The 7,535-nt window shown below is 38.4% G+C and overlaps 1 non-coding gene and 1 pseudogene across 1 annotated transcript; one reads left to right on the top strand and one right to left on the bottom strand.

Annotated features, from left to right (window-relative positions):
• Positions 1-2,414: 2,414 nt before the first annotated feature.
• On the top strand, positions 2,415-2,521 carry LOC143575483 (small nucleolar RNA Z279/snoR105/snoR108). The gene has a single exon (XR_013142766.1). It is a non-coding gene; the product is annotated as a small nucleolar RNA Z279/snoR105/snoR108 (small nucleolar RNA).
• A 175-nt stretch (positions 2,522-2,696) lies between these two features.
• Positions 2,697-6,695, bottom strand: LOC143575480 (ribose-phosphate pyrophosphokinase 4-like; annotated as a pseudogene).
• Between the last annotated feature and the right edge of the window lie 840 nt (positions 6,696-7,535).

Raw genomic sequence — 7,535 nt, 5'->3', positions numbered from 1 at the left:
TACTGCCCAGACTTAGCTTCTTTGAATTGAAGCACGTGATGAAGTCTAGTAAAGACTCATCTTCCTCTCGGATGCAGTTGAGAATTGTCCATTGCTCTTCAGTGTACTTTCTTTGTTGACTGAAGTGTTGGCTGAACTTCTGTTGGAAGTCTGCCCATTCGTAGATGTGGTGGACCGGTAGACGGTCGAACCACGCTCTGGCTGCTCCAACCAGCGTCATCTGGAACATATAACACCACGTGGGTTCCGTCCATTTGCTGACGGTTGCCCCCGCTATGAATCTGTTCAAATGATCGTCTGGGTCGGATATACCATCATAAGTGCCGATGTTGGACATCTGTTTGGCACTTCTTGGGGCGATTGCTTCCGCAATGTCCCTTGAAAACTTGGAGGTTCCCTCATTTGCAGCGGTTGGTCTGAAGGTTTTAGAGAAGTCACGTGGGTTTCCACCCGCGTTTTTTGGTTTGAAGGTTTCTCCAAAATTCCTTCTTGGTTGGAAGTCCGTTTCCTTACGCTTCCCTTTCGCCCTATGGCGAGGGTTTACGTCGGTGTCGGATTCCTCCGAATCATCGTCCAAGTACTCGCACTCATTGCTCATGTTGAGCTGTTGTCGAGTGCTTCCGAATTCGTCAACCTGTTGGAGTGAACGTAAGCGTTCATCCAACTCAGCTTGGAATTCCCTTTGACGTTTTTCCGCCCACGCTTTAACTTGTTCAAGTGTTTGGCGGGGGGGGGGGGGCCTCGTCTGTTGTCTTTCCACCTGGGTATCAATGAATCCCAGGAGATGATTATTTACTGCACTTGCCCCGGCTTGGGTAACCGGGGTAGTGTTCGTAAAATTTACTGCACTTTTCCCGGCTTGGGTAACCGGGGTAGTGTTCGTAAATATTGTGTACTCGCCGGTGTTCCCCCCAGTGGCTGGGGTTGTGGTGACCGGGGTTTCTTGGTCACTCGTTGGCCTTGGCAACGGAGTAACCTTAACCATCTTTCCAGAAGTTTTGAAAAAAAAACTGAAAAAGATTCAAGTTCTAGCTTTTATGCACGGATGGCGCCAATGAAGAAACACTAATTGACCCCGGGCAGATTACGGATAATCTGGGGGTTAAATAGATGTTTCCCACGAGGGTTAAGTCCGGCAAAGATGGTTCTTCTGATGACCTGCAAAACAGACACCGTGAGCTCGTCACTGAGAAGGGGGGGGTACCTCCTTGTGACCACCCTCCGGCGTGAGAATCAGACTAGATTGCTCTGAATATAAGTGTATATATTGAGAGATTGCTAGAGAAGATAAGATAATGAGATATCAGATAATGTAAGATTATGTAATGTGTCCATATCATTCCAAGGTGTTGGAGTATTTATATCCGAATGTAGGTTTCCAAGAAGGTACAGCCGGCTGAATAGTATTCCTGTTCTGCCAACTGTGGGCTACGCACATGCCATGCTGGTAGTTGGTGGGTAGGCAGCGGCTGATAGTGACCAGGCCGGCTGTGTACTATTCCTTTTCCACCAACTGCAGGCTATGCACGTGCTACGACAGGTTGGTGAGTAGGCAGCGGCTAATAGTGACAGGGGTTGGTGAGTAGGCAGCGGCTGATAGTGACCAGGCCGGCTGTGTACTATTCCTTTGTCACAGTGAGCTGTCGCTGCTTTGGTCAGACCTTTTGTCCATACCTCGTCAGGTACAGTACAAAAGGTCCTCCAGTAGCGTACGGACTGGCTCATTTGGGCGGGAGTATTCTCGGCTTTGGGCGGGAGTGTTCCCGGCTTGCTCACTCCTTCTTCAGGTGACATTACTGAATTATTTAAGAGTTAAGTGCCTTGTGCGTGTAGCCTTGCTGCGCGGGTAGCCTTCCCTGATGGCTAGTATCCGTTACTGCGGGAACAGGCGGAGTACGTCGACCATTGGGAGGCTTTTCCTGCGGGAACAGCTTGCGTACTGCGCGTAAGGACGTCACGTCTCTGAGCATGGTGGGTCCTGCGGATCCAGTTGGTTTCTGCGCAGACGTCTCTCTTCAAGGTGAGTCTTGCGAGTCTAGCCTTTGCGCAGACGTCCCTGTTGAAGGTGAGTCTTGCGGGTTCAACTGCGCAGACGTCCCTCTTTGAGGTGAGTCTTGCGGGTCCAACTGGGCTCTGCTGGGACCTACCTCTTCACATATAAATGATTTAGTATCAAGTGAATGTGTAAACTCGACATTTTGGCACTACAAACATAGACAATGTAAAACAATATCTTTTGTAATCATATAGACAATGTAAAACAGACATTTAACTTACACAGTTTGAGTTAGGCTATTTGTGGTCCCATATCGTACTTAAAAGAAAGTGGATTAGTTGGCTGGATGCTATATAAAATGGTTAGGAGGGGGGGGAGATTGTTCAAGAAAGTCATGATCCTTCAGGCACGTTTTGATGGGAAGTGATGAGTGGTCATTACTCGCACATAAACATGCAAGACGAGGTGTTCGCCCAAAGCCTGTTACGACAACTGGGCACCTCTGTTCTTAAACCATCTGATCCCTTTCTATTAATCTTATTTGTTTTTTTTATTTGTTTTGCTTTAATAACTTTACTTGTGTTTATTTAGCTTGTTACATTTAATATAACCACCAAGAAGTTGAAAACACAAACACCTCATTCAACACCACAAGACCTATTCTTTATGAAGCACCATGTCCTAAACAAACCACCCCCTTGGGGCTAACCACGTTATTTGTTATTAAGAGTTCTAGGTCCCATCAAAAATTGCATGATTACAATGCATCAAATGGCACACATGCGGTTAGACATGATGAATAATCACTAATCACTGGTTAACGACTCGTTTATTCGTTAAATAAACCACAACAATAGAAGCAGCCCATCATATTTGAAGTGCATCTGCAATCGATCCCGCAAGACTCAACACCTCAAAAGGAGCCTTGTTTTCAATGTTTTTCACAGTAGGCGGGCATGAATCGGTTATCCAAAAGTATGCAAACGCCTTGTTTGAGCTCTCTGCACATGATAATAGCAAAAAAATGTGAGAACCTGTATATCTATCTAAACAACTATTTGATTATTAAATTAACGCATTATAGTCATATAAGTATGCATCCTGATTAATTTACCAAATCTAACAAAAAAAAAGCATGCTGTATAAAGAAAAAGTATTAAAACTGACCATTCAATAACTTTTTACTTTACAACATAATAAGATAATCAAGGATATTTTTATTTATCAAACATTTTAAGGTTTATTCTTACCACCATTTTTGTGAACAAATTTTTCCCACGAGTTTTTAGGAAACACTGCGTGAGTGACATAAGCACTGACTTTAGTTGCACCGTGAGCTGCCAAAACTTTCTGCAACAAAAGAATGATCATCGTTAATTCTAACAAATAACTGCAAAGCATACAGTGTGTCGAAAAAGTACCTGGCATTCAATTAAAGTGCCCCCAGATTGCACTAAATCATCAACAATAACTACATGGAAACCACTAGGATTGCCTTCTTTCAACCTTACTATTCTTTTATCACCCTCGCGAACTTTTGCACAAACCACCTGAAAGTAAAATATTATATACATTTTCAATTTGCTATTTTGTAATAATATTCAACTTACCATGGGAAAGTGATCCAACTGCTTGTGGAATCGCTTCCAAGCTCCATCATCTGGAAACACATTTACAATCTAAAGAGCATATGAAAGAAAAACATTATCTTCATAATATGTGGAAACAATATTCTTGAAGAGTATAATATCTGGTAAAATACAAGAAAATCATGAAAATATCAATTTTGACGTACGATATTAACAGTATAAACTTGACCTTTTAAAAATATAAAAAATATTTTTTAGTTTCCACCAACCACTGACAGATAAGACTCTCAACTAAAATCTCCTACGTTAGAGTGATATCTCCTGCGCCGCGTTTTAATTTTAAATAAAAAGAAATCATTTTTTTAAATACGTGGGGCCTCTGGATGCATGGGTCTGCTGCAACAGATTGAAATCTGTTGCGTCAAAAAAAATTTGTCACGCTCTGGTTGATTAGTAATTTTATAAAGTCAAGGCTACTTTGTTAAATTTATTGGTCAAAATAGATATTTTCATGATTTTCCTTGATAATAATGAAAGTTAAATATAAGCCGCATAAAACTGAAACAGAAACAAAAGAGGTTGTTACATTATCAGCATCTGGAAGCTCGTGAAGACGTTGTTTCAATAACGGAATCCCAGTTTCAAAACACGGAAAACATTGTCACTAAAGTAAAACCTTTCCTGCAAAAAGATAAATTATAGCAAATAGCATAAACTATACTAGAAATCGCTTAATGTTAGTTATTCAACATTCATCATCAAATAACTTTAAATACTTTCAAGTCTTCAACTAACCTGCAAAGCATGTATGTCATATATGACAATGCTTGTGGGACCGCCTCTTGATATTGGAATGTTGGATAATATTCTTGCTATGGTGAATGCAGTAGCCACATCACCTTCTTCTTCCATTCTTTCAAAGGATCCAGTTGGGAAGAAAGGTAAAACCAAAGTGAAAGAAGCTACAAAGAGCCTTGGAAGCGCAAATATAACAGATAACTGCTCGAATATTACAGCCGGTGAGCTGAAAGATGCAAGAAAAGATACATGCTGCCCTCTGATATCTTGTGCATTGTTTATAAATAAGTTAGGAAATCCATCATCAAAACTCCTGAAAACAGTATATATGTTAAAACAATAAATTACAATATCTTTCAACATATGGCTTCAAATGTCAAAGATTTTCATTGATTTCGAATTAATATTTAACAATATTCACTTTCATGATAGGAACTAGCAAGTTCCCATAACCATCTTTCACTGTGTAAACGAGCCAAACCGTTCATGAGCTACTCAAGTTCGGCTCAGAAAAGGCTCGAATTGATTCGAGCTTAAACGAGCTCGAGCCTAAATATAAGCTTGGTTAATGAACGAGTGTGAGCCCGAGCTTCAGTTATCGAGCTCTAGCCAGCTTGCAACCCTAAATAAGGCTGAGTATTTATATAAATTTTATTAATATATATTTATTAAATACTTATCTATATCAATATCAATACTACATTATAATACATTTAAGGAGGACAAAACCGTAATTTTACAAATTTTTAATAGTTTAAGCAATTACAACATCAAAAACATATGGTATGATCCTTTAAAACTTATTGTTGACTTTTAAACCAACTACCCCACGATTTTTAAACGACCATAACCTTTTTATACGTTAATATTTTAAAAAATTACATCATAAAAACGAGCATTTTATTCTTTGTAATGGTATTGCAATAATTTTTTATTTATATAAAAAATAGTTGTGTTCCCCGTCGCATTGTGCAGGTATCCCTCTAGTTATTATATATTATGTTATAGAAAAATTAATAATTAAAAAACATATGTATAGATAAATATAAATATCTAAATTTAGTTAAAAATAATAAACAAGCCGAGCCCAATCCGAGCTTGAGCTTGAGGAACTACTAACGAACTAAAAACAATTTTATATAGTTGAATCCCCCAAAAGCAATTCGCATTTTATGGAGCGATAAATGTAGGGCTATTCACGAGCCGAGCCGAACCGAGCGAAGGCTTGCTCGTTGCTTGGCTCTTTAACAACCAAACCAAATCGAACGACTGAAATTCGAACCGAGCAAAAACCGAAACAAGCCAAAATCGAATCCAACATTTTTCGATTGAACATCGAGCGATTTCGAGCATTATTTATTTCCTTTTCACTTTAAAATTTTCAATAAGAAACAAGTTTGAATGTTGTGAACTTTTTAAGTAGGGTTTAGTGTGTCGTACACGGAACCTCTTCAGCTCCTAGGTCCCAAAGTTTCGTTTTTAGTAGGATTGGCTTTGCTATCCAAAAGAGGGTTGCTGCGCAGCTTGTTGCCTGTTTCCCCGCCTCTTTATTGTAATCGTTTGTAGTAAGTGATTATATATGAAATTTTATCCCAAAAAAAATTACAATGTAATAGATTGTAAAATTTTTTTAAAAATAACTTTGATATGAGATATAATGATCATGTGACAAACTTCAAGTATTCTAGAAACTTGAAGCGAACAAATAAAACTATAAAACTGACAGAATAGGAAAATTTAAAGGGGATTAAAAAAATTTTAAGCTTATATTTATGTGTTTTGTCTATATATTTATATTTGTTCATATATAATTATATAAAAATAAACCGAACCGACCATACCTTTGCTCGTTGCTTGGCTCGTTTACAAACCAAACCGAGCAAAGCGGCTCATTTACATTCGAGCGGAAAACGAACGAGCTTTTTCCGAGCGAGCAACGAGCGGTTTGGACGGCCCTAGATAAATGAAAGTAGTATACAAATTGCAACAATAACTACTAAAAACCCTACAATCTCGTAAAGTAAATAGCTTTTAACAACATCAAAGGTTGAAGTGAAAACAGCATAGAATAATAATAATAATATATTTGTTTATTAAACCTCCAGTTGATGGATTGAAGCTGAATGTGTTCCGATTGAGCAGCTATTTTGCGAGCTAATTGTTCAGCTTCTAAACAGTAGAACAGAAGCACTTGCTTCTTCTGCGGCTTCTCCATTTTGAATGTGTTAGGGTTTTGGTAATTAATTGAAGAAGACTGTTGGTGGTAGATTCTGAAGAAATGAGAGTCACTGCTTTTTAAATATTATTATTATTATTGGGGCTTTGTTTTCAAAAAGTATGATTCCAACCAAAATGCCCAGCCACCTCATTTTCAAATGAGAATAGTAATAATATATTTGTAGATAACTAGGTCGGATAACGTGCCGGGCAGATCGAATATGTTTATGTCATATTGCAGTTGTTCGCACCACTGAGAGTTCAGTTGATTAACATACAAAACATTAAAATATGAAAATAACACATGTAAAGTGGTAAACCCGAGCGTTGTCACTTGTCGGTATTAAGCGTTGTAACAATGAGTCCGTAAAACTCGCTGTTGGTAAAACCTAAGTGATCCCGGGTGTTTCGATAGTGAGTCGACGCAAATTCGGTCGGATTCGGTTACATTCGTTACGATACCGGAAGTGAACATAAAGCTCGGCAAAACCCGGGCGTCAATAGAAACCTAAAGTTGTCCATCCTGGGCATTTCGTAGGTGAGTTAAGGCAACAATCGTTTTATTATCAAATTTAATAATAATAATAATAAAATGATGTGGAACACTATGGTGCCGTCACTTGGCCTTATAGGGGCTTAGCGGCACCAAAGCTGTCAATGTTAAAGTGTTAAACTGCTCAGCTTGACTGGGCTCTTCTTTTAAGTTTATGAAGATGAATTTTAGGTCGACTTTTAAAAACTCAAAAGTCAAGTCATTTAAAAGGTATTATTAAAACATTATATGGTGGCTCTAAGCCATATTATTTGACATGTTTATAAATTAGCCAATTTAGAACAAGTTACAAAAAGGCTTTTTTATGTTTCTGCAAAATATTGTCTATTGCAATGAATATGATTAACCTAATTTCAAAATACTAAAGTACAATTATCTTCAT

This window comes from Bidens hawaiensis, unplaced genomic scaffold (assembly GCF_021521415.1).
Source record: "Bidens hawaiensis isolate Kalapana, Puna unplaced genomic scaffold, B.hawaiensis_p1.1 tig00027524_1, whole genome shotgun sequence".
Taxonomy (NCBI): Eukaryota; Viridiplantae; Streptophyta; class Magnoliopsida; order Asterales; family Asteraceae; genus Bidens; species Bidens hawaiensis.
The sequence above is the reverse complement of the archived record's forward strand: the minus strand, read 5'-3'. Positions and strand labels throughout refer to the sequence as shown.